At 43.9% G+C, this 12,925-nt stretch overlaps 1 protein-coding gene across 1 annotated transcript in view; it reads right to left on the bottom strand.

Moving 5' to 3' along the window:
• IP6K1 (inositol hexakisphosphate kinase 1) overlaps nt 1–11,355 on the bottom strand; it is a 60,780-nt gene extending 49,425 nt beyond the window's left edge. Inside the window, exon 1 of the mRNA XM_045496874.1 lies at nt 11,154–11,355. The gene's annotated coding sequence lies outside the window, so the exon portion shown is untranslated. The remainder of the gene's footprint in view (nt 1–11,153) is intronic.
• Nucleotides 11,356–12,925: the final 1,570 nt, after the last annotated feature.

The raw sequence follows: 12,925 nt of genomic DNA on the forward strand, positions 1-12,925 counted from the left end.
ATAAGTGCTAAAGCAAATAAATAGAAAGTGAAAGTTGTGATAGTTTTAAACTGTCAAATTTTTTGATAGTTCTTCCCCCAAAAGGTAGAGCCTTCTTCTCTCCACCCCTTAAGTATGGGCTGGACTTAGTGACTCAATTCTAAGGAACAGAATATAATATGGCAGAAGTGACAGTCTGTGACTAGGTCATAAGAAGCTTCTTCTTTACTCTGTCTTGGATCACTCATTCTGGAGGAGGATCATAGAATGCCATGAGGATACTCAGAGAGCCCACATGTCAGAGAACTGTGGCCTCCTGCCAAAAGCCAAGTTAAGTCATCTTAGAAACAGATCCTCCAGTTCCAGGCAAACCTTCAGATGACTGCAGTCCCACAAGACATCTTAACCTGCAACTTCATGAGAGACTGTGAGCCAGAGCCACCTGGCTAAGCCACTCCAAATTTTTCATCCTCATAAACTGAGGCAATAAATGTTTGCTATTTTAAATTGCTTAAGTTTTGGGGCGCCTGGTGGCTCAGTTAAGTGTCCAACTTGGGCTCAGGTCATGATCTCATGAGTTAATGAGCTCAAGCCCCACATCAGGCTCTCTGCTGTCAGCACGGAGCCCGCTTCAGATCCTGTCTCTCTCTCTCTCTGCACCCTCCCCAAAATAAAATAAAATATTTAAACTACTAAGTTTTGGAGTCAAGAGATAACAGATACACATCTTTTTAGCAAATGGTGCTGGTATTAGAACAAGAAGACATCCATATAGGAAGAAAAATGAACCCCAACCATGGGATCATGACCTGAGCCGAAGTCGGACACTTAACTGACCGAGCCACCCAGACAACCCAAAAGTTTCTTTTAAAACTAGACACACATCTACCTGTAACCCAGCAATTCTATTCCCCTCTATTCCTCTATTCCCCAAGAGAAATGAATATATGTGTATATCCCCCAAAAACACTTGTACGAAAATGTTCATAGAAGCTTTACTCGTAAGTCAAACAATGGAAACTGCCCAGATGTCCATCAACAGAACAGACAAACCGGAATGTTTGCACAATGCAATAAAAAGGAATGAACTACTGATACAAACAGCAGGGAATTCTCAAAACATTATACTGTGTGAAAGAAGCCCTACATGAGAGTATTATTCCATTTAGTATTATTTATTACACAAGTATTATTCCATATAGTATTATTCCATTTATATGAAATTTTAAAACTGGATGACTAACCTATGATGAAAAAATTCAGAACAGAAGTTGTCTCTGGCTAGAACAGAACAGCACTTACGCACTTAATTCCTACATTAACACAAATTTAAAAACAGATGGTAGCAACAACAGTATTCTGTCAAGAAAATACTTATTAAATTATTAACAACCTGTTCATATAACTCTGACAAATAGCAGCTTACCAGTTATCAGTGTATTATCTCTTGGCTCCAAACCCAACCATCACCACCCGCTCTGCAAAAACGGAGCTGGACTCATTAAATATTTTTCCTTTGCCAGATGTTAAGTTTTGTCAGTGAAAGACACTGGGGAAAGTCTGCAAAAAAATATGCTCCTCTCACCAGGCCTCTGCCACCCAGTCAGCTCCTTTCAGTGCCCAGCCACTGGTGGCTGCCTGACTCCCAGAATGTATCACGGTCAGCAGCACACAGTGGCCAGCAGCTTCCTCTGACACCTCACTGAAGTAGAGAGAGTGCTTCCAGCAAAACGCCTCTCCATAAGTGGCTTTCTCCAACATCTTAGAGGGTAGACTTCTAGCATGATCTGCCAATGTGGCACCACAATGACTTTCTCTGCCATCCAGTTAGGTATGACCACCCCCATCTCCAGATACGAATCTCAGCCCTCAGAAGGGATCTTCCTTGAGTGCTCTGTATCAATGCTAGGGGTAATGGCTGCTCCTACATATGCTATTTCTATATGACTTAGAGTTCACTCTACTTTTTACTAGCCAAATTCTCATTACTCCAATCCTCAATTACAGTTAACAATTCTTTATATTAAACTTTACCTGTTCAAATTCCTGTGTGGTTTTTGTCTCCCAAAGGGTCACTGACAGTTGTTTGAAGGAGTTGAAAAGGTTAAGTAGTATAGACCAAAAGTGAAAAATTTTTATTACCTAAATAAAATCCACACAGCTCTGCTTTATTCACAATTTACCGATCAAAAGTAATACTACACTGTAAACAGCCAAGTTAACATGCTTAAGGGTCCAAGCAGCCCTGCCTGGTACACTCTGCTTTGGGGAATTACTCAAGCTTAATATTCAGCTCCCTGAGGCCAAAGTTAGGCACTTTCTTTAGAGAGACTCATAAAATAGCTAACACAATCACATATTTTATAATACATTTTCCCAAACACAGAAGAAACTTCTAAGCATTCATTCTGTTTTATGCTAAAGAAATCATTTTAATCTTCATGCAGAATATTAAATAAATAAATAAATAAATAAATAAATAAATAAATAAATAAAAAAAACGGCCTATGCACATCTTGTGGTTGCCTAAAGTATCTAGTGTGCTACTTGGCCCTGACCCACACATCTTCCAGTTGAGCAGAATCTTTATAAATAAGTTTCAAAATACTCTCCACTAAATCAGGTTTGTGACCAAATAGCAACTATAAAGTCTCCAAATCAATCCAGGACCATTAAAGTAAAATCTGCAAAAAAAAATTTAAAGTATATAATTAAGTATATGTTGAGTGGCTACAATGAATGAGACCCCATAGAACAAATATTGTACTAAGACAAACACAGTTCTTGTCCTCAGAAAACTGAAAGTGAGGATGCAGGACAGGTAGAAAGGAGAGACAAGTAAGCAAATTTAAGACTATGGTAAATGTTACAATGAGGAATGTTAACACCAAGAGTGGCCATTAACAAAGATGGAAGGTGCAGGTCAGGAAAGGGTTTGTAGAACATACCGCATCTAAACTGAAATCTGAAAGATAACTAGAGTCTGACAGGAAGCGAGATGGGGAGGTGGGGTGGGGGAATAAAAGCATGGGCAATGGCCCAGAGGGAGGAAAGAGAGTCACCTGAAACATCTGACGCTAGAGGGTCAAGAGATGCAGTTAGAGACCATTAAGAACCAGGTGAGGAAGTTCCTCATCTACATTCCGGAGCTGGGACCTGACCCACTTCCTACTGGGAGGTCACTGAACAGCTTCAAACAGGCCAAGGACTCAGATTTGCACAGCCCACAGTGTAGAGTGGACTGGATCGGGCAAAACTATGGGAGCCAAAGGAAACTATTTCCAAACAGTTTTTGAGAAATTAAAGTAAGTCATACATTAACCATTTGACAAGTTTTCCCTTTATCTGATCAACTCCATGAGGTAAGGGGAATAGGTGTGATTAACCAGTATTACATGGATAGTAGTAAACAGAGAAGTCAGTCAGCTGACTTGTCAAAGTAAGGTTCCACAGCTAGAAAGTACTTAAAAATACCAGCATTCACTCTCCTTGACTGCTTCCTAGGAGAGCTGAGGTAGGCATCACTTGTTGCATGAACTTATTAGCACTGTCAGCAGTATACCTGAAGGTTCATTTGCTTAGAAAGTTTACTGCCTTTACAAAATGATGTGGGAACCCCAAAACTTTCAGACTAGTGAGACAATATTCCTTCCGTTCCTTGTCATGCTGGCAGGGAAGCAAGGCCACAGGGGGTGAGGAAGAGAGACCGAGTTTCAGAATCAGACATTCACTTACGAAAATCACTTATTCTCTGCAACTGTAGTCACCACCTAGAAATTGAATACAATAATTCCCGAAGTCTCCACACTCTAAAAAATGTCTAAGATTCCATAGCTATCCCATGTGAAGAAAGCACGGTATCCTGGAAAACAATATTTTCAAGAATGGGAACATAATCTTGGAGGGTTTCAAATTCTCCCAGAAACACTTTGGGTACTAACAACCAGCATCAATGTCCATGGTCAGGAGAAACCTTTCTGAGAACAGCATCTGAAAATGTTTCCTTATCTGAGAATGCAAGCTGGTGCAGCCACTATGGAAAACAGTATGGAGGTTCCTCAAAAAATTAAAAACAGAACTACCCTGCGACCCAGCAATTGCACTACTAGGTATTTACCCACGGGATACAGGTGTGCTGTTTCGAAGGGATACATGCACCCCCATGTTTATAGCAGCACTATCAACAATAGCCAAAGTATGGAAAGAGCCCAAATGTCCATCAATGGATGAATGGATAAAGAAGATGTGGTATTTACAGGGGCGCCTGGGTGGCTCAGTCGGTTAAGCGTCCGCCTTTGGCTCAGGTCATGATCTCGTGGTCCGTGAGTTCGAGCCCCACGTCAGGCTCTGTGTTGACCGCTCAGAGCCTGGAGCCTGTTTCAGATTCTGTGTCTCCCTCTCTCTCTGCCCCTCCCCTGCTCATGCTCTGTCTCTGTCTCAAAAATAAATAAAAACATTAAAAAATAAAATAAAAATGAAATAAAAAATAAAGAGGCAGTGTCCACTGTGGTAAGTAGGCCTGAACACTTACAAACGCAAAAATCACCAAGGCCAAGCTCCATAGAGAGATGAAGGATGAATTCTGTGAACCCTGTGAATGACCAAGAAGCCTCCTGCCTGCATCAATTAAAGAAATCCAGAAGGATGATAAGCACTGATGTAAGTTCTAAAGCGAACAGACCCTCTCCATCTAGAAGCTTGTGTGTACCTGCAATAAACTGTTCCTGGTTACTTCAACTTCCCACCTCAATGGAGCGTCCATTAGTTCTTGTCTCATGATGGGAAGGTATAGAAATCCCGCAAAAGCAGAAAATGAAGCTTGGAGCTGAAAGCTATGAGGGATGAATAACAAAACTGGGCCCAGAGTCCAAAGGACTCTTAACATTTCCTGAAACATTGTTGCTCTGATGTGCTGACAGCTCAGAGTCTGGAGCCTGTTTCAAGATTCTGTGTCTCCTCTCTCTGCCCCTCCCCCACTCACACTCTGTCTCTCCCTCTCTCAAAAATAAATAAATAGTCTGTAAGTCAGAGCCATTCTACTCTCAGATACTTACTGAAGAGAAATAAAGGTATGTATACACACAGACTTGTATGAAAACATCTATCGCATCTCTCTCTATTCATAAGAGCCCCAAGTTAGAAACAACCCAAATGCCCATCAGCAAATGGTATAGCCATAAAAAGGAACACTACTCAGGAATAAAAAGTAACACAACAAAATGGATGAAACTCTAAAATATCACATTGAACAAAAGTAGCCTGATACATAAGACTTCTCATTATTTTCAGTAGCTACATTTTATAAAGTCACTGCTAACACAAATTAGCAAATATCAAGCCCCTATCCTAGGGGAAAAATAGGGTTAGGTTTCTGTGAGCCTCTGGTCACATTTTTATCAACCAATCAATTCATAACCTTCCAGAGCTACATACATAAAATATATAACCTGTACATATCTATTTAAAGACACTTTAGGGGCGCCTGGGTGGCGCAGTCGGTTAAGCGACCGACTTCAGCCAGGTCACGATCTCGCGGTCCGTGAGTTCGAGCCCCGCGTCGGGCTCTGGGCTGATGGCTCAGAGCCTGGAGCCTGTTTCCGATTCTGTGTCTCCCTCTCTCTCTGCCCCTCCCCCGTTCATGCTCTGTCTCTCTCTGTCCCAAAAATAAATAAACGTTGAAAAAAAAAAATTAAAAAAAAAAAAAAAAAGACACTTTAAAATACAGTAGTCCCCCCACTTATCCATGCTTTTGCTTTCCATGGTTTCAGTTACCCAGAGTCAATCAAGGTCCAGAAGCAAATGGTCCAGAAGCAAAGTATGTTCAGAAGGTCACTGGTAGCTTAACAGCTACGTCACGATGCCTACATCATGTAGCTCACTTCATCTTATCATGTAGGCATTTTACCATCTCACATCATCACAAGAAGGCTGAGTACAATACAAGACATTGTGAGAGACTCCATCCACACAACTTTTATTACAGTATATTGTTACAACTGTTCTAATTTATTATTGTTGTTGTTAGTGTCTGACTGTGCCTGATTTATAAATTAAACTTTATTCTAGGTATGTATGTATAGGAAAAAACATAGTATATATAAGGTCCAGTTTCAGTTTCAGGCATCCACCCGGCGTCCTGGAAGTATACCCTATGGATAAGGGGGAACTACTGGATATTACTGACTCATTAATACTGAACTCTCAGTCAACAGTACTATAATTCATTTCTGAATAAAACTTATCTAATACACAGATTTTCTCCATATTCTTTTCTTGTGCTTAGGAAGATTAACAGCACTTCAGCAATACACTTGAGAGCCATTTTAAGCAGCACAATTCCCAAAAAGCACAAAAATATTTTTAAAATATGGTACTAAGCAGACCACTAAAAGGACACTTGTTTACAGTGTTAGAGCTGAAACAAGAAGGCAGACTGTCACCTTGCTCCGCTTTAGCTGGGAATGTACACAACAGGCAATTCAAATTTTTTGCCATTTCTGGTCTGCAAAGGGATTTTTTTCCACTAGCAAAGTGGCTCAAATTTCCTTAATTCATTGCCAAATTAAAAAATCAGGCGGAGGGGCTCCTGGGTGGCGCAGTCGGTTAAGCGCCCGACTTCAGCCAGGTCACGATCTCGCGGTCCGTGAGTTCGAGCCCCGCGTCGGGCTCTGGGCTGATGGCTCAGAGCCTGGAGCCTGTTTCGGATTCTGTGTCTCCCTCTCTCTCTGCCCCTCCCCCGTTCGTGCTCTGTCTCTCTCTGTCCCAAAAATAAATAAACGTTGAAAAAAAAAAAAAAAAAAAAAATCAGGCGGATGCCTGGATGGCTCAGTTAAGCATCTGACTTTGGCTCAGATCACGGTATCACGGTTCATGAGTTCGAGCCTCACATCAGGCTGTGTGCTGACAGCTCGGAGCCTGGAGCCTGCTTCGGATTCTGTGTCTCCTTCTCTCTCGTACTCTGTCTCTCTCTCTCTCTTTCAAAAATAAACAAAACATTTTTTTAATAAATACATAATCATGAAATTTCACATAAAAATTCAGATTTCTTGTTTTCTTTAAAAAAAAAAAAAAATCACAAGATGTGGTACACAACTGGCTGGAACTGAGCAACAGTGACCCTTCAGATAAGCCTGCGTTCACCCTAGTCCCTTACATTCTGCTTCCCTCAATTTGTTGCCAACTGGCCCATGATGTAAATGCATCATTTACCAACACGGATGTTTATAATATATTGCTGACTGCAAAAAGGTACAAGTCAGGATGTATGGCATCATCTCATTTTTGTAAAAATTAAAGACAAAGAGAAAAAAAAGTCTGGTTATACACTAAAACAGTGAAAGTTATGGATGTTCCTTTATTTTTATTTCTTCCTGTTACTCATATATTTATCTTTTTTTTTAAACTAGTGAATATATATTACTTACATAAGTTGTTTTTTATAGCAGCTTTGAGTTAACAATCACACACCATACAATTCACCCACTTAATGCGTACAATTCAATGGTTTTTAGTATATTCATAGGCATGTGCAGCTACCACTACAATTTTTAAACATATTCGTCACCTCAAAAAGAAACCCAATAACCTTTAGCTATCATTCCCCTATGCTCTCATCTACCTCCAAGCCTTAAGCAATCACTAATCTACTTCTGATCTCTATTCTGGATATTTCATACAAATGGAATCATTTAATATGTGATCTTTTGCGTCTGGCTTCCTTCATTTCACATGTCCAGGTTCATCCATGTTGTAGCATGTAACAGCACCGCATTCTTTTTTATTGCTAAACAATATTCCATTGTATGTATACACCACGTTTTTATTATCAACTGAGAAGATGGTTGAGTTGTTTTCCTCTTTGGCTACTATAAATAACACTGCTATAAACATTCATATACAGGTTTTTGTGTGGACATTATGTTCTCATTTCTCTTGGGTAGATAACTAGGAGTGGGATTGCTTGGTCATATGGTAACTCTATGTTTAAGCGGTTCAAGAACTGCCAGACTATTTTCCAAATCCAGGCAAAAGCACAGATCTACTGGCACAAACATAAAAAATACCTGATTTGTCCCTGGCTGCATTATTTTACATTCATACCATTCTCTGTGTATGAAGGCTCTGATTTCTCCACATCTTCACCACCACTCGTCATTACCTGACTTTTCAATTACAGAATAAGTCATTTATAAGTGTTCATTTAATCCTAACACACTCAGATTTTTATGGACTTCAAGCTGATTCGTGGACATCAAATTTTAGACTTGAAAAGAGTCCAGTCCTAACCTACTCACCTAGACTGCCCATCTTCTGTAAAATGAAGGGAAAGGAATAAATGATCTAAACCTCTACCCACAAATGAAACTTTTACAGAAGAGATTAGCAGATTTTGTAAGCAACAAAACAATGTCCCTAACAGGGATCCAGCCCTCGAACAGGTTTTCCCATCAAAACTCATTTGTAATGCCTCCTACATAAATGCAACTTCAAACCATAGCAGCAAATATGACAGCCTTGATCTATCACTTTTCATGAGAACCAACATGTCTTAGGCTGTCCCACTCAGAATCCATTGCTCACATTCTGCTGTAATAGAGGGAGAAAATAAAATCTGATTTAAAACCAAGGCAAAAGCACACATCCAGTAGCACAAACAAAATCTGTGACTGCTCCATTGTCTGAAGTCAGAGATGGAGAGCACTGTGCAGCCTTCCCCCAGCTCTCTCCTCACTGCTCCTTATAGCCTCAGGGCAGCACTGGGACCAGGGCAAGCAGCAAATAATAGACACATTTACAGTAGTCCAAGGTGGCTGTAAGACCAAGACCCACCCAAGAAGGGGGTCTAAGAATCTCAGCACCCAGCCCTATGCTCACCCTATACATGTTTTCTCCAAGAATCAATATGGCATCTTAGCCAGGAAGGGGATGGGCCACACAGCCTCTTCTGAGATGCAGAATTACTTTGTTTTCAGGCTTCAGTTCTGCACTTTGAGCAAGTTCTGCCTCTGTTCTACAGCACTGAGGTACAAGCACTTCAGGCAGGACAGGAGATAGAGATCCATGGCCACCAAATTCTCATTTCTATGTGCCTATTCTCTCCATTTCCCTGTTTAAATACAGAGGGTGTTACGAACTCAGACAAATTTAACACACTCTCATAAACATTTAGTTCTCATCTACTACATGCAGGTACAAGAAGACACAAAAACACAGTCTCTGTAGGAAATGGGTTAGGTCTTAGAGGAAACAAACAAAATATTCTTAAAAGAGCAAATACTATTTTGTTTTTTGAATAAGGGCAATAATGCTGCTGCAGGTCAGAGTACCCTCTGGGACTGGAACACCTGGGAAGCGTTTCGCTGAGCTGGACCCTGGAGAAAAGAGAAGTGGAGATGAAGAAAAAGGATATTCCAAAGAGGAGCAAAAGTCACTGTACTCAGCTGGCAAGAGAACTGTGTAGGGAAATTCCATGTATGGAATGTCTAGCAAATCATTTGGTTAATGGGGATTAGGATAAGCCCTGGAGAGGTAGGCTGGGGCCCGCTGGGCAGCAGCACCTTGACTGCTTGAATGCCACGTTAAGACATCAGATCTCATCCCAAGCCTGCAGCAGTTTCTGACTTCAGTGTAGGATCTCCAGAGCGTCACAAAGTGTGTCTGTTGCTCATGATAGTTAAAGTGCTGACATTTACAGGTGAATTACATAAATACAAGGAAGAGTCTTTGTGTTCTCACAAGTAAGGCCACAGCAACAGGCCTCTTCTGGTTTCAGCATCTTCTCAAAAAGGATCTCCTGATTAAGGAGCTAGTCTCTTTCACAAATTAAAAAAAAATAAATTAAAAATTTTTTAATTTTTTTTTTTAACGTTTATTTATTTTTGAGACAGAGAGAGACAGAGCATGAACGGGGGAGGGGCAGAGAGAGAAGGAGACACAGAATCGGAAACAGGCTCCAGGCTCTGAGCCATCAGCCCAGAGCCCGATGCGGGGCTCGAACTCACGGACCGCGAGATCGTGACCTGAGCTGAAGTCGGACGCTCAACCGACTGCGCCACCCAGGCACCCCTAAAATTTTTTAAAAAGGAGTTAGTTTATTTCAAAATTAAACATTCTAAGACGACAAGATCCTGCCACAAATGCACAAAGTATTGTTGCCTCACTTCTTAGTTCACTCATGCAGGCTTTTTCTATGACCACATACAAAGAGCCTTTGCAGAGGAGTCAAGGGACCACATGGAAAGAGCAATGTGTTTTGGAGCACTCAGAACTCTTCCTAGATCTAACACCTTGCCCAAGGTCTCTAACCCTTCCACCCTCACAGGAAGGAGGCCTGACAGTCTGTTTTCATTGGGCAAGATACACTTAGCCTCTTAAAAGTTAATTTGGCAGTTCCATACCATCACAACGACAAAAATTAAGTTTCGTTTCTTTTTCTGATTCTAACACAGTACTACTTTTCCTTTGTCTCCTGATTACACTGGCAGAATACCTCTTCAGGAGATAAAATCAACCAAGTCATCACCATAATACTCACTTTCTTCTAGAGCAAAAGAAGACTTTACCACAAGACCAAAAAATGGTCACAAACCAAAGAAATTATGTTCCAAAATAAAACTCGGGCATCATGAACATTTAAGCAGGCTCTTCAGGAAGAAGCAAACAGTGAGCTCCAAGGAGCACAGGAGGCAGGAGCCTGGCAGAGGGCCTTAGCCCTGCCAGAATCACAGGGCCGTGACACTGGCCTGCCTGGGTTCGTGGGGGCTTTAGCCTGGTTCGTCTAGTCTAAGTTTCCAAGCAGTCTGAAAAACACTTGCAGGAACCACATCTAAGAAAGAGGTAAGTGTACTTCTCACTTGGCAGCAATAGAATACCCCAGAGAGCATCAGGCTGGCAATGGACACGTTTCAGCGGTACCGGTCAGCGGAGCTAATTTCCCACTACCCCGCCGGCCGGCCTTCGGGCGCGGGGCTCAGACCTCAACCCCGAGGCTGTCCACCCGCCTCAGCGCCGGTATCCGGGAGGCGCCACGGGAGGCGGGTCAGGGCGCTCGAGCACTGTTCGAGCGATGCTTGGCGGATGCCTCAGCCCCAGGCGTGCCGGCTCCAACCCCGCGCCCGCCGCCGCCAGCCCCGCCGGCGTCAGGCCGGTTTTTCGGCCCGGCTCCTGTCACTCACCGGCCCAGCCCGGGCAGTGGGCGCCCACGGCTCCCCACGGGAGCTGGGCCCCCCGGGCCTCCAGGTTTCGGCCCGCCCCTGGCAGGCAGCGCAGGTGGATGAGCCCCGCAGTAGCGGCCCCGCACCGGCCGCTCGGTCCAGCTCCCGGCGCTGCCCACTGGGTACGGATCAACAACAAGATGGCGGCCAGCCGAGGGGGCGGGGGCCGGGCGTCATAGTAACCAGGACGGCAAAGAACCCGCCCCCGGCTGAGGCTATCCCCAGTCAACAGCCTCTTCGTCCTAGGCCTAAGGGAGTGCTTCTCGCTGACAGGTCGGCTGGCCTGTCAATCAGAGCCTGCCTCTCACGGTCCTTGCCGATCGCTTCAGGACGTGACTGTGACGGCATCGCTTGGCGCATGCGCCTCGTTCCTGGAGTCGCTGGAGGCAGAGCTTTTGCTGGCGATTCTGAGGCTCTAGCGCCCTTGGCCTTTTTGCGTGTGTAGCCTTTTTGCGGGAGCCCACGGCGTCTTCTCATACACGCGCACACACTTAGGGAGTGCCTGCTGTGTGCTATATGTTTTTTTTTGTCACCCATCCTGGAAGGGAGGGGTTGTTGTCCAGGTTCACTGGTGAGGAAACTGAGGCGCAGAGGGGGAGGCCTGGCCAAGGTCACGCCCCTTCTGGAAATGGAGGCACCGGATCTCATACTTCCTCCTACTGGCATCAGAGTATAATTCCCTATTCCCAGTGGTTTCTCCACCTTTGCCCCTCATCAATGGCGAGGTGCAGCCCTGTGTGCTCCTCCAAGCAGTCCCTGGCCCGTTGCCCACGTTTGTCCTTTTGCCTTGAGTTCGGTGCCCAGCACAAGCCCTGGCACACAACAGAAACTCGTCTCTTCCTCCCCTAGAGCATCTTGTCTTTGAGTACCTGTGGCACAGCTTTTGCCCTGGACTGTCATGATCTATCTCAGAGGCTAGGAGTCCCAGGAAAATGGTTATCCCTGGCCCCCCATTCAGAGCACCTAACCCTGGGCTTGGTTTCAGGGTTAGGAACTCAAATGAAATCACACAGCCTGGACCCACATCAAGTGCCAGAACTAGCTAGTTATGTGACTTTTGAGGCTTAGTTGCCCCATCTGTAAAACAAAGATAACAAATGAGCCCTTAGAGCAGGGTAAGTGCTCAGAAAAGTCTGCCTGTAACACTTCCAGCAACAGCCTGCTCTCAGGTTGTCCTGGGCAAGCTCTAACACCCTCACTTTTGGGGGAACACCATGAAGCATACTTTTCCCACAGAAGACACTTGGCTTTTTCCCTGACTGGGACACCATAACTGGCTCAGGAAAGGAGGTCCTCCATTACCCTGAGAGGGTTCAGGTCCACAGACTTGACATGGGGGAGAAGATTGAAAGAACTTAGGGATACCTCAGGAAAGGTAGCCTCTACCCAGACAGCAGGTCCTCTTGGAGAGCTGGCAATAACCTGAGACCTGATCTGAGGCTGGGCAAGGGGAATGAGCTAGCACTGCATCCAACAGAACCTGCCCTCCTGCACGTTATTGCAGGCCACCTGGCTAAGTGCAACAGCTCAGCTCAGCATAGGGAGGGATAAGGGCCAAGACACCAGAAGAAAGAGATCAGGAAGAAATAGGAATATCCCGTCTGAAGGGGGCTACCATCAATCCCTCATAGCCATCCATGCCACAAGGGTCTCAAGTCTGCACCAACCCTCACCTCAGTGCAAAAGTTCAGATCCTTCCCAAGAAAACCACACACAGTTGGCAGAGCCCTAGA

This window comes from Leopardus geoffroyi, chromosome A2 (assembly GCF_018350155.1).
Source record: "Leopardus geoffroyi isolate Oge1 chromosome A2, O.geoffroyi_Oge1_pat1.0, whole genome shotgun sequence".
Classification (NCBI taxonomy): Eukaryota; Metazoa; Chordata; class Mammalia; order Carnivora; family Felidae; genus Leopardus; species Leopardus geoffroyi.